At 41.3% G+C, this 14,206-nt stretch overlaps 1 long non-coding RNA gene across 1 annotated transcript; it reads right to left on the bottom strand.

Annotated features, from left to right (window-relative positions):
• Positions 1 to 3,520: 3,520 nt before the first annotated feature.
• On the bottom strand, positions 3,521 to 13,214 carry LOC140530961 (uncharacterized). The gene is made up of 3 exons (XR_011976204.1): positions 12,959 to 13,214; positions 5,184 to 5,289; positions 3,521 to 4,184 (listed from the first exon to the last, which is right to left on the bottom strand). It is a non-coding gene; the product is annotated as an uncharacterized lncRNA (long non-coding RNA).
• Between the last annotated feature and the right edge of the window lie 992 nt (positions 13,215 to 14,206).

The raw sequence follows: 14,206 nt of genomic DNA, 5'->3' as shown, positions 1-14,206 counted from the left end.
ACAGAATTGAGTCCATGTTGGACCTCTGATTGACCTACTTATGTAAAGAGAAGTTCCTCTGTGCTAGGAAACTCCTGTGTGTCCAGTAATTTGTTCACTCAGCTTCTTTTCTGCAAGGAGTGAAAGGCTTTCCTTATCATTATCAGTTTTGCAAATTTCCTCTAATCCATCTATGCAGGATTAGCAAACTTTCCTAATCACAATGTCCCCAATAAAAGGGCTAGGATCCAGACCACCTGCTCCTAAGACCTTTCCTCCCATTTGGTCCCTGTGAATCTGCTAGAAAACAAGAATCAAATACAAGGATATGATAGAGTGCTGGGCTCTCAGCTGGGGGACACATCCCACTATGTGGCTGCACCACTGCCCCTGAATACTTGCATTTTTGAAAATAATAAATTGCCTGATTTGTGATCCTTTGAGCATTCCACATTTTTTTTTTTTTAAAGAGAGCAGGTTGTTAAAAACTTATCAATATATCTCTAAGTAGAAGGGACAGTCAGTTCTCTGTCCAGGTTACGTCACATTTGGAATATTGTGTTCAGTTCTGGGCACTCTAAAAAAGAAAATCATTTAAAAAAAATTATATTGGTGCCTTTTGTTTTTGCATTTCAGTCATTTCCAGAAATATTACCTCCCTTCCCCTCCACTGAACTCTCCCTTGCAACAAAGAAAAACAGTTAAGCAAAAAGTAATGGACACACCCTGACCTTGGGACAATGTAAACAGCGTTTTACCCTGGTAGTCCCCAGCCTCTCTTCTGAGAAGTGTGCTCTGCAGTCATGGAAACAGTAACAGATTGGAAGCCATACATGAAAAGGTTTGGAGGATGGTGAATGGGCTGGGCATCATGCATTGAGGATTCTTTGGAGTAAGGAGGAATGCTTAACTTGTATGAGATAAGATTGGATGGAGATATGTTGGAATCAGCTCATACCAGCTCCCAGGATCTGGTTGCTAAATTTTTAGTGTAAGCATTTACATTTCCTTGTTGTTGTTCAGTCCTGCCTGTCTCTTCTTTGGGACTCAGGCCCTTCTATCCTCCACTATCTCCTGAAGTCCGTCTAAATTTGTGGTTTCCATAACACTATCCATCTCATTTCCCCCTCTCCTTTTGTCTTCAGTCTTTCCCAACATCAGGGTCTTTTCTAAAGAGTCCTGTCTTCTCTTTATGGGGTAAAAATACTTAAACTTCATCTTCAGTATTTGACTTTCCAGTGAATGGCCTGAATTCATTTCTTTCAGTATTGACTGATTGGATCTCCTTACAGTCCAAAGGATTCTCAAAAGTCTTCTCCAGCACCACAATTTGAAAACATTGATTCCATGGTGCTCAGATTTCCTTGTAGTCAATATAGGAAACACTGGAGCAGGACCACGCAGCATGGTGTGCCCACATCAGAAAGGGTGCTGTGCAGTATGCGCAAAGCAGAATTGAGAAAGCATAAAGTAAACACAGGATGTGTAAATTTGGGATATCCACTCCAAATATTCATATGGACTATCTGTGACCAACCTGTAGTAGAGCATTCCAAGCTCATACTAGTCTGATCAATCACAGTCGGACACACTGAAAGTTCACTTTATCGTGGTGATGCCATTTTGGTCATCTTCGAAGATGAAGGACAACAACCAACCAACTAATCAAGTCATATATCACTACTGGAAAAACCATAGCTTTGTTTTACTCTTCTGAAAATTGGTAAATGCTACAAATCAAAGTTTGATTTACTGTTTTGTTGATTGTCTAGATGACTGGTGTCAACTTAACTAGAAAGGGATTCTGATGGGCTCCATATTAACTTAGAAAAACACAAATTAACACGTTTTAATCTAGTTCACTTGAGATTCTTGGTGGCATCAATTTTTTATACCTCTGGTCTAGACTAAGAAAGTGATGTGGAAATGTTAATAATGAAGATGCAGTTTAAAAGTATGTTATAGGCACACTTCAGTGCCCTACCCTCTCCCCCAAACCAGTTGTTAAACATTTATCAGCTTCCCACTGGCTGTATTCAAGAATTTGAAGGACTTTCATGTAGAAGAAATGTTATATATATTTCACTTGATCCCAGTAGGCAAGAGCAAACATCAGAAATCACAGACACAGCTTGATATAAGGAAAAACTGCCTATTTAATTAGGGTCATCTGATGGGATGCCTTATAAGGTAATGAATTCCCTGACTTCAAGGAGGAGCTGGATGAAAGCTTGTCAAGAATGCTGCAGAGGGGATTCCTGTGGCCTTGGAGGTTCCTGTGGAATCAGGGCACCCAGATTCACAAAGACACAATTCTTCCATTCCTTCATTTGCACAACTAGTGGCTTGGACCTGCATCCCAGAATGTTACTGCTGGAGGAGACCTCAGACATCATCTACTCTAACCTCTGCTCTGTACACATGAGGAACGTAACTCCATCAGAAGTGAAGTGACTTCATTTAGGCAAAAGAGCTAGGAAGTGTGATTTGAAACTAGGTCTTCTGATTCTAATTTCAGGGCTCTTTCTGTGCCAATACAGCACCCTACCATGACCTCTGCAACAGCTTTGGGCCTGGTGTGGAGAGATCAGTGGATTAGGTACTCGATCCTAACTCCTGCCAATTAAGGACTGTAGTCTTCGGGCAAGTCGTTCAGCCTCCTTAGAAGCCACAACTTCCTCATCTGTAAAGTGGGCCTGATACAGCTTTCCTAACAGGATTATTATGAGGAAAAGGGCTAAAAAAATGTGTGAGCTATTATTATTTCATAGGAAGCTCTTTGGCTGTGGAGGAGAGGGAGGGGAGGGAGGGAAAGAGAATTTAATTTCCCTGACATCATTCAGCCTTTTGTTTTGCTTTACCTCCCCTGGTGCAGGGGTGGGCCCCAGCTGTTGTTCTGCAAACAGCTGGGTTTGGATCAAACCGGGCTGATGTCCTGTCGTATTCACGAGCCTGAGGGAATGGGGTGGGTGTGGGTGTTGATCTGTCCCCTCATTCCTGGCAGGGGCTCTTTCTGAGACCCATTTTCTGCTGATCCCCTCAGTAACTTCCCTTCCAGACTTTCTCCCATTGAAATACATCCTGGGAAGTGACTCATTTACAACCAATGGAGTTATCTCAAGAACTCAATAGTCACTGATAACTTTGTTGGAAACAAATAACAACAAAAAACCCCCCAACCAGACCCCCTTGTCCTATTAGGACACTCTGTGTATGTATAGAACCAGTCAGCCAACCAGCCTTGGTGCCCATCATGTTTAGAGATCTGTGTTGGGTGTGCTGAGTCTAAATCTGGCTCAAAGAAATATAAAACCTAAATGCAAATCCCCACAAGTACAGGTTTAGTTCGATTCAGTTCAGTTCAGTATAATAGGCATTTTGTTCTTGTTGTTCAAAGCCACGATTGACTTTTTGTGCCACTATTTGGGATTTTCTTGGCAATGATATTGGACTGGTTTGCCTTTTCCTTCTCCAACTCATTTTACAGATGAGGAAACTGAGGCAAACAGCGTTAAGTGACTTGCCTGTGGCCACACAGCTAGCAAGTGTATGAATGTAAATTTGAACTTAAGGCAATGAATCTTTCTGACTCTAGAACCAGGCACTCTATCCACTGCACTACCTAGCTGCCTGGCTTGCTTCAAGTTCCAGCCAAAATCCTACCTTCTATAGAAAGCCCTTCCCAGTCCTCTTTAATGCTAATGTCTTCCTCTCTTGATTATTTCCAATATACTCTGTATATAGCTTGTTTGTACATAGTTGTTTGCATGTTGTCTCTCCTATTAGACTGAGCTCCTTGAGAGCAAGGACTGTCTTTTGCATTGCTTTGTATCCCTAGATTTAGCATAGCATCTGACACAAAGTAGGTACTTAACATGTTTATTGATTGAATGACTGATTATTATGGGCAAGGCACTGTTCTGGGTTATCTGGATGCTCTGATACTCAGAAGGATCCAGGATCTCATCCACTTAGTTGCTTCCTCTAATGATACGCATTGGTTGAGGTTCATCTATTTCTGCCCATTCATATGTTACTCCTCTCATACCCCTCTTTAAGGTCACCATAAGAAATCCATTCAATGTGCTGAAAGCTGTCCCTGCTGAGCTGATGTCAGGCTCTCAGAGTAGAAAGAGAAGCACAAATAAATCTAAGGAGCTTACTCTCCATTGGGATGGCGGATGGCAGATAGGGTCAGATATAGTCTATAAATAGACAAGTAAATACAAAATAATTTAAAGGAAAGACACTAATAACTTGTGTGATTAATAGGAGGTGGCACAAAATTTAACTAAGCCTGGTAGGGAAGCAAAACTGATAGAGTTGAGGAAAGAGTACATTCCTGTCTTCTAACACTTTCTAACCCACTGATGGGGAAAAAACATATGGGAAGATAGGTAAATTCAAAGAAATTTGAGGAGGGAAAAAGTAGTAGTAATTGGGGTGGAAGGAGTCAGGAAAGGCTTTAGGGAGGTGGCAACTGGTACCCAAGATGAATTTTAAAGAGAAGACAAGGATTATGAGAAACAAAGATGGGGAAGTACATTCTGAGTCTCCATTTATGCAATGGGAGATATTTCAAGTTCAGGGAACATCTAGTAGTCCAATTTGTTTGTAATGTAGAAGCAGATACGGATGGAAAAGTAGGTGGGAACTGGATTTTGGAGGGTCTTAAACACCCTCCAAATCCAGGAGGCCATAGGGAGCCAATAGAGCCATTTGAGTTGGGGAGCACCTTAAACCTGTGTCTCAGGAAATTTATTTTGGTAGCTGCATATAGGAAGAAGGGAAGGAGAGAGGAAAGACTGGAAGCAGGGAGACCAAATAGGAGATTATTGTAATGGTTCAAGCAAAAAGTGTCCCTCAACTAGGGTAATGACTGGATTAACCCAAGAGACCTGGTGAAGACAGAATTGGCAAGAATTGGCAACTGATTGTATGGTGTGTGTGTGTGTGTGTGTGTGTGTGTGTGTGTGTGTGTGTGTCTTAATGATGACTCCAGGGATTAGAATTTGTGTGATGTGAAGGATGACAGTGTCCTCAACAGAAATAGGGGAGCTTGGAGGAGGAATAATCTTAGGGGGAAAGATAACTTTTTGTTTTTTTCTTTTTCTTTCTTAATCTTTGTTACAAAGGAAGGCTCACTGGGGTGGAGAAGGGATAGTTTCAGAAATGAATGAAATGTAAAAACAAAAGGCACACACCCAAAAGAAATATGACAAGTTCTGTTGTAGATGTGTTGAATTTGAGATGCTGATGAGATGTCAAAGTGGGGGTGTCCAGCAGGTCACTGGTAATGGGAGCCTGGATCTGAGAAGAGACATAGATTTGCAAGTCAGAGAAGATGACCTATTTTATATACTAATGTCAGTTTCTTTTTCCTTATCCCTTCCTGTTTTTAGGAATCAAACCAGTCAGGATCTCAGGTTCTGTGCCATCTCTAGGTACACACTCAACAAACATTGACTGAATGCTTACTCTTTGATAAGTGGTGTACTAGGCATAGTGGGGACCCCAAACAAACGTAGATTCAAGTTGAAAGGATGCTGGGTCAAGGGGCAAGAAGAGACAGCATATGTACCTTAGATAGGGTAGGCAATGTCCTAGAATGAGAAAGCAATCACTGTGGAGTTGGAAGACCTGTGTTCAAATCCCTTCTCTGTCACTTACCATCTGTGTGACATTGGGTAAATCACTTAACCAGTTCTAGGTTCCAGCTTCATTAGTCTAATTTCAGTTCCTAAACAAGACTCTCTATCTCTTCTCTCAGTATTTTTGTACTGATTTTCCCATATACTGGGAGTTTTCTGCCCCTTTCCACCACTTAGTTTCCCTGGCTTCCTTCAAATCTCAGTAAAACTTTACCTTCTGAAGAAGGCCTCCCCTCCCTAATCGATGCCTTCCCTTAGTTTTTACATATTGTCTTCTCCATTTAAATGCATGCTCCTTGAAAGTGGGGACTGGTTTTTGCCTTTCCTTGCCATACCTAGCAAATGGGAACATTGAATAAATACTTGTTGACTTATGGACTCTCTAGGGCTTCAGTTCCCCACTCTATAAAATGAGAGAGTTTGGATCACACAGTTTTCCTTTCAGCTCTAAATTCTATAGAGTCTGCTATACTCCTACTGGTCTTGATCCTTTACTTTTGCACAAGTTAAAATTTTAAATAATGTTTATGCTTCCAACGTCTCATTTGGTCATCTCAACAATGCTGTGACATATGTTGCATGCATTCTTGGGTAGCCATTTTTGGAAGGAATGGATGAGAGGAAAGAAGAAGAGTCCATGTTTTTCCCATCATTAAAACTCTGACAATTTTATATTAAAATCTAGTTATGGAAAAATTCACTATACCTTAGATTTCATTATATTGCAAATTGAATTGTGCCCCAATAGATATATTGATAAAAACTAGCAGTTCTATAGCACTTTAAGGTTTACAATGCATTTTACAAATGGTATCTCATTTTATCCTTACAAAAGCTCTGGGAAGTATGTGTTATTGTTATCCCATTTTACAGATGAGAACATTTAGGCAGAGGTTAAGTGACTTGTCTAAAGTTACATGGCTAGTAGTAAGAGTCTGAGGCTGGGTTTGAACTGGGGTATTTCTGCAATCTCTCCACCACACCACCTAGCTGTCTCTAACTATATTGATGTATAATGAATATTTTTCTCCCTCTAACATCGTATAATGCAAATGTTTCCTCCTTTCTCCAGGGTTAGAATATAGTTCTTCTGTATTTGGAAAAAAGCTTTTGTGGGTGGCATTTCTCAGGATGCTAAGCTTTAGAGATTGCTGCCTTGATTAATGTTGGCATCCAGGTGGAGGGACTCTTTTTTTCTTTTCTCTCTGGGGCAAAACTGTGCTGGAACTCGCTCATATTGCTTCCAGCTGATTGTTAAATTTCTTTTGTGAGCATTTATACCTCCAAATCAGTACTTGAGTTGTTTTGCTGATTGCTTATGTTTAAGAAAGTAATGGGGGTGGAGCCAAGATGGCGGGGTAGAAAGACACATATACTCTAATGCTTCCCCCACAGCCCACAAAATACCTGTGAAAAATGACTCTCAACAAATTCTAGAACAGCAGCAGCCACAAAACAACAGAGTGAAAGAGATTTCCAGTCCAAGGTAACCTGGAAGGCCAACAGGAAAGGTCTATCCCATGGCATGCTGAGCAGAGCAGAGTCCTGCCCTGGCCACATGGCACAGGGAGGAATAAAACCGAATCAGGCCTCCAGGGCAGAATCCCCAGCAGGGAAGGTGCCAGATCCTTCAACCCACGAGCAACAAAGAAAGCTTCAAAGGTCAGTGTGAGAGGGCTTTCCCAGCTGGGTGAGAGGGAGCAGGGTCTCCCCCAGCACTGACCCCAGGTGGTGGCAGACGCAGTGGCAGCAGTAGCAGCAGCAACAGTGGGTGGTGGGTGGCTAGTGGCTGTGGAAGCAGCAGGGATCCATTGCTGAGCAGCTCAGCTTAAAGCCTCTGGGAGAATTGAGCAAGGGATCTGAACCTCAGCCCTGAGCATAGTCCTGGGGGGAGGAGGAACACTAAGACCCTCCTCTTGACAAAGGATTCAGAAGTCAAATAACTGGTTGGGAAAATACCCAAAAAAGGAGAAAAAAATAAGACCATAGAAGGTTATTTTCTTGGTGAACAGGTATCTCCTTCCATCCTTTTGGATGAGGAAGAACAATGCATACTGTCAGAGGAAGTCAAGGTTTCTGCCTCCAGTACTTCCAAAATGAATATGAAATGGGCTCAGGCCATAGAAGACCTTGAAAAATGTGTCAGCAGCTTGCTAAAGGAGAACCAAAAAAAAAATTCTGAGGAAAATAACACCTTTAAAAATAGGCTAACGACCTTTATTTAGCTCCTTGCTAAATTGTAGGCTCGCTGCAAAGAAAACTCCCAATGGCTACAGAGAAGGTCTAAGTGAATTCATTCATATTTTGAACCAGCTCTCCCATCTCTCTCTCTTCAACATAATGGTGCAGAAACCCAGGAGTCCAAATATTAATTGGACTCTGATGATCTTCTCCTAGCCACTGGGATAAGAGGTAAGCACCCTTTTCTTTGTTCTCTCCTCCAAACCTTTCTGTTCCCATTGTCTCCCTAGCAGTGAGACCCCAGTAGTGCCCAGACACTACCAACAGAGTCTGTAGCTCCACTGATTTCTGGACGGTCAGTTGGACTGTGAACCCTCGTATAAGGGGATGCCCTTACACTGGGTAAGTCACATTTTTTTTTCTCCCCTTTTCCTGGGACGGTGGGAAAAGTGGTGAGAGGCTGCTTGGAGACTGCAGGGAGGGAAATCCGGGGAGATCTTAAGGAAAAGCGACTAGTGTTTCATTGTAACACAGCCTGACCTCAATATAATCTAGAAAAGTAATTTGTGAAGGGGGTTTCTAAACAAAACAAACTTAGTAGGAAATTTGGTCTCCAAAACTCAAAGAAAAGGCACCTTGCTCTGTTTGAGCAGACTTTTTACCCTGTGTTGTTCCCCCAGCACCTTGGTTTATCCTGTTGTCCCCCGTGAGACCTAGAGGGAGGTGAGTAGGTGGGCCTTTGCCTCTGGTTTTCTTCGGGGGTCCCTGCTCGCTGTTTTCAGGATCTCTGTGCCCTGTGAGTCTGTGTGCCTGGTTTACTGCCTGGACGTAAGTGTTCTCTCTGTCTCTAACCTATTCTTTCCCTCCCTGAGGGATATGCATTTTCTAGTCTGCTAAGTTGCAAAGGTAAAAGAGACAACCAACTACAGCTCCTCTCCAGCCAAAACTGGAAGGCTCTGGGTTCAGCAGTTGGAGGCTATGGACCTGGGCACACCTTCAAAAGCCCTATATGGAAAGATTTGTGTTTCCTAAACTATTCTATCCACCTGCAGATGGTCATGCAATAAGGATACCTGTTCCACACTCTCCTTATCCCCTGGATGCTACTTCAGCCTCATTTTACTCTTCTCCCCAACCCTGCTCAGACAGGGACAGTGCCTTTGTCCCTCTCCCAAAAGCATTTGAGTTGGATGGTGAAGCAGACAGAGAAGCAAGCAGGAGGCAGGATATGAGATAAGATGCAAGGTGTGACTATCCAGAAAAGTGATCAATGAAGATTATACCTTGAAGCCCCTCACCTGGAGGACTTGCCTGTGTGTTTTCTAGCTTGCTGTATTCTGGACCCCACCTTGAACCACTTCTGTTTCTAGCCCACTGATTCCTGATGCCCACCCTGTACCAAGGGTTAGGCCTGCTTCCTTGGGACTGGAAGTCTAATGCCTTAATTCAAATAGGGAACTCTGTGGGGTGGGCAGAGTATATGACTACTGGGGATACTAGCTTACTAGCTTACCCCATAGCTCTCCCCCTATATTCCCCAAGGTCCTAAATGGAAATTTTCCTTTGAGCACTGAAAAGATATTACAGGCAATTTCTTGGATATAAGACATCCACTCCAGCCTTATATCTCCCCCTACCTCCTCCTGGAGGTCGTGGTTTCTCTCCCTTCTTTCCCCTCATTGTGACACTGTTATTTGTCATTTTACCTGCTCTTATACTTGGTTTGTGCTTATTTAACCTCCTGGTTTGCACTGTGTCTTCTCACCCATAGCAACTTTTAGTATTGCCTAAACCTGCCCTTGATGTCACCAAGTGGCTTGCCTCTCTCCACCTTGCATTCTCAGTTGGCACTGCATTCTGTACCCCACACTGATCACCACCCAACCTATTCTGGTCCCTGAAGTGGACTCCACCCCTGTTCAACAGGAAGCAGCTACTGAAGATAATAACCTTCACTCCTTTTCCCCTGAAAGAATTCTCCTACCTAGTGGTTGAGTGGGGAAATGATATGGATAGAAACAGTGCCCTGAGAGTTAAAATAATATTGATTGACTTTGTCTCCCCTTACCACAACTTCCTCTTATCCTGGACTATAAGATTCACCTGTCCCCACCCCTCATCCTGGAGAATGGGATTTCCTTATCATGTGTCATTCCTAGTCCTCACCCTGTGCCTTTATCTTGTAAGACTTCTTTATCTTGCAGAACTTACCCTAGATCTCCAACCCCTCCAAGGAAACCCTAAAATCACCCTATATAAATCTAGTCCTTTTCCTATACCATTGCCTTTGTTTAACTCCTTGCTAAATCTCAGGCCTGCTGCTTTTGTGTCAATAAAGCTCCCGAAGGCTACAGAGAAAAAAATAAATAAATAAAAAATAAAAATAGGCTAACTCAATTGGCAAAAGAGGTCCAAAAAGCCAATGAGGAGAAGAATGCTTTAAAAAGCAGAATTAGCCAAATGGAAAGGGAGATTCAAATGCTCACCGAAAAAAATAATTCTTAAAAAATGAGAGTGGAGTTCAGGGAAGCTAATGACTATATGATAAACCAAGAAGTTATGAAACAAAACCAAAATATTGAAAAAATAGAAGATAATGTGAAACATCTCATTGGAAAAACAACTGACCTGGAAAATAGATCCAGGAGAGACAATTTAAAAATTATGGGACTACCTGAAAGCCAAGATAAAAAAAAAGAGCCTAGACATCATCTTTCATGAAATTATCAAGGAAAACTGCCCTGATATTCTAGAACCAGAGGGCAAAATAAATATTGAAAGAATCCACCAATCACCTCCTGAAAGAGACCTGAAAAGAGAAACTTCTAGGAATATTGTAGCCAAATTTCAGAGTTCCCAAGTCAAGAAGAAAATATTTCAAGCAGTTAGAAAGAAACAATTCAAGTATTATGGAAATACAATCAGGATAACACAAGATCTAGCATATTCTATATTAAGGGATTGAAGGGATTGGAATATGATATTCCAGAAGTCAAAGAAACTGGGATTAAAACCAAGAATCACTTACCCAGCAAAACCGAGTATAATACTTCAAGGGAAAAAATGGTCATTCAATCATATAGAGGACTTTCAAGCGTTTATGAGGAAAAGACCAGAACTGAATAGAAAATTTGACTTTCAAATGCAAGAATCAAGAGAAGCATGAAAAGGTAAACAGGAAAGAGAAATAATAAAGGACTTTCTAAAGCTGAACTGTTTACATTCCTACATGGAAAGATAATATTTGTAACTCTTGTAACTTTTCTCAGTATTTGAGTAGTTGGAGAGATTGTACACACGCACACACACACACACACACACACACACACACACACATAGACAGAGAGTACAGGTTGAGTTGAATCAGAAGAGATGATATTCATAAAAAAATTAAATTAAAGAGTAAGAGAGGAAAATATTGGGAGGAGAAAGGGAGAAATGGAATGGGGCAGATTATTATTCATAAGAGAGATAAGAAAAATCTTTTTCAATGGAGGAGAAAAAGGAGGAGGTGAGAAGGGAAAAGTGAAGCTTAATCTCTTCACATATGACTTAAGAAGTGAATAACATGCTCACTAAATTTGGTTTGAAAATCTATATTACACTACTGGAAAGTAGGGGAGGAGGAAACAAATGGGCTGAGGGAGATGATAGAAGGGAGAGTAAATGGGAGAAGAGAGTTACTAGAAGTAAACACTTTTGGGAAGGGACAAGGTCAAATGAGAGAATAGAAAAAAAGGGGGGGGCAGTGTAGGATGGAGGACAATATAGTTAGTCTCACACAACATGACTATTATGGAAGTCTTTTGCAAAACGATACATATATAGCCTGTATTGAATTGCTTGCCTTCTCAGTGGGTATGGGTGTGGAGGGAGGGAGAGAAGTTGGACTTCAAAGTATTAGAAACGAATGTTGAGAATTGTTATTGCATATACGTGGGAAATAAGAAATACAGGTAATGGGGTATAGAAATTTATCTTGCCCTACAAGAAAAGAGAGAAAATGAGGATAAGGGAAGGGTGGGGTATGATAGAAGGAAGGGTACATTGAGGGAAGGGTAATCAGAATGCAAGGTATTATGGGGTGGGGAGAGGGGAGAGATGGGGAGAAAAATTGGAACTCAAAATTTTGTGGAAATGAATGTTGAAATCTAAAAATAAATAATAAAAAAAAAGTAATGGAGAAAATGATAATAATGCATATTAAACGGAAAAGTGTGGTGTGGGTCCATTCCCCATCCCCACCAATCAGAATCAGTTGTTAAGCATTTATATCATATCCCTGATTTGGGGCCACTAAAAGCAGCAAAAATTTGAATCAAGGGACACACAAATAATTTTCTTTTAGAATTCTTAATGCCTTTAAAAATTAAAAAATGATGAGCATAAAATTTTGCTGTGTAAATGCAGCTTATCATAAGGGAAAGAGACCACACTGGGAGATTATAGACTGGGGCTCTCCTTTCTAGCTCTAGGACTGACTGGCTAGTTGTGGGTCCTCTGGCCAGTCAGAGCCTCTGGGGACTCAGCTTCCTTCTCTGTAGAATGAGGGGAGAAAACACTAGCTGATTTCAAAGACCTTTTCCTTCTCCAAAATGCCCCAAAATGTTGTATAAATACATATAAAATTATATTATATAATACCTTTTCAATGTGTTGGATAGTTTTTCTGAATTAGATTTTTGTAATCTTTTTCTTTATTATAAGCAATGAATATCTCTGGGAGAAATGGGAGGGATATCTTGGGAAATGTGGATATTACAGAAAATCAGAAAAATTATTTTTTAAAAGATGCTATAAATATTTTTCAAAACATTTGTTTTGTATCAGTACTGGTTAAGGGGAACGGTATATAGCAGAGAAGGATGAGGTGGATACATTGGGAGGAGAGGAAGAGGAGCAAGAGAAATGCACAGAGAGAAACATAAGAAGGAAAGAAAGAGACACAGAAGGAGGGATAGAAACACATCTAAGAAAAGAGGCACAACCAAATATGGCTTTCCTCAAAGTTGTCTGGCAGACAACATTTGTACCTTCATTTTTTTTTCTCCTAGAGGACTTCAGTATACATATTGACTCTTTCTTAAATGCCCTAACATCTCAATTTCCCATTTTACTCTTTTCCCATGACCTCCTGACCCACTCACCTCAGTCATACATGTAGATAGTTATAACCTTAATCTTGCCATCACTCACAAATGTACTACCTCCATGTTCTTCCAATCATGCATCACCAACTACCTTTCAGACATCTCCAACTTGATATCCAATGGACATCTTATACTAAACATGTCCAAAACAGAACTCATTAACTTTCCCCCAAACCCTCTTCCCCTCCCCCACTTTCCTTATTACTGTAGAGTGCAATGCCTTGAAAAGACCACCTCCAATAGCTGTCTTCACTTTTTCTCTTCTCACTTCTTAACACCTCACAATCCAGCCTCTGATGTCATCATTCCACTGAAGCTGCTCTCTTCAAAGTTACCAGTGATCTTTTAATTGCCAGATCCAGTGGTATTTCCCCAGTCTTTATTCTCTTTAACTTTTCTGTAGCCTTGGACACTATTGGTTATCTTTTCCTCCTTGATACTCTCTTCTCTCTAGCGTTTTGGGACACTCCTCTCTCCTTGTTCTCCTGTCTATCTGATGGCTCCTTCTCAGTCTCCTTTGATGATTCTTTCTAGCCATAGTTGTCCTACAAGGTTCTGTCCTGGACCCACTTTTCTTCTCCCTCAATACTACTTTCCCTGTTGATCTCATCAGCTCTTATGGATTTAATTACTGTCTTTATGTTGATGATTCTCAGATCTCTCTCTCCTGCCCCAACCTCTGCTAATCCCCAGTTTCATATCTCCAGCTACCTTTCAAGAAAAGCTTAACATATCCAAAACCAAACTCATCATCTTTCCTCCTAAACCCTCCCCACCTTCTACCTTCACTATTACTGTAGAGGGCAAGATCATCCTCTAATCCCTCAGGGTTACAACCTAAGATCCATCCTTGGCTTCTTACTACCTCTCCCCTTCCCCCCTAACCCCCATATAGATTATGTTGCTGAGGGCTGTTGATTTCATCTTTGCAACATCTCTCCAATACAGCTCCTTCTCTGCTCTGACACAGCCACCCGTACGGTGCAGACCCTCCTCACCTCATGCCTGGACTACTGCAATATATCTTTTTATTCCAATCCATTCTCCAAATCGCCAAAGTAATTTTCCTAAGGTACAGATGTGACTACATCCCCCTATTACTCAATAAATTACAGTGGTTCCCTATCACCTACAGGATCAAATAAAACATGCTCCATTTGGAGTTCAAACCCCTTGATAACCTTCCAGTCTTCTTACACCTTACTCTCCTCCATGTAACTGTCAATCCAGAGAAACTGGCTCTTT

Source organism: Notamacropus eugenii, chromosome 3, assembly GCF_028372415.1.
Source record: "Notamacropus eugenii isolate mMacEug1 chromosome 3, mMacEug1.pri_v2, whole genome shotgun sequence".
Classification (NCBI taxonomy): domain Eukaryota; kingdom Metazoa; phylum Chordata; class Mammalia; order Diprotodontia; family Macropodidae; genus Notamacropus; species Notamacropus eugenii.
The sequence above is the reverse complement of the archived record's forward strand: the minus strand, read 5'-3'. Positions and strand labels throughout refer to the sequence as shown.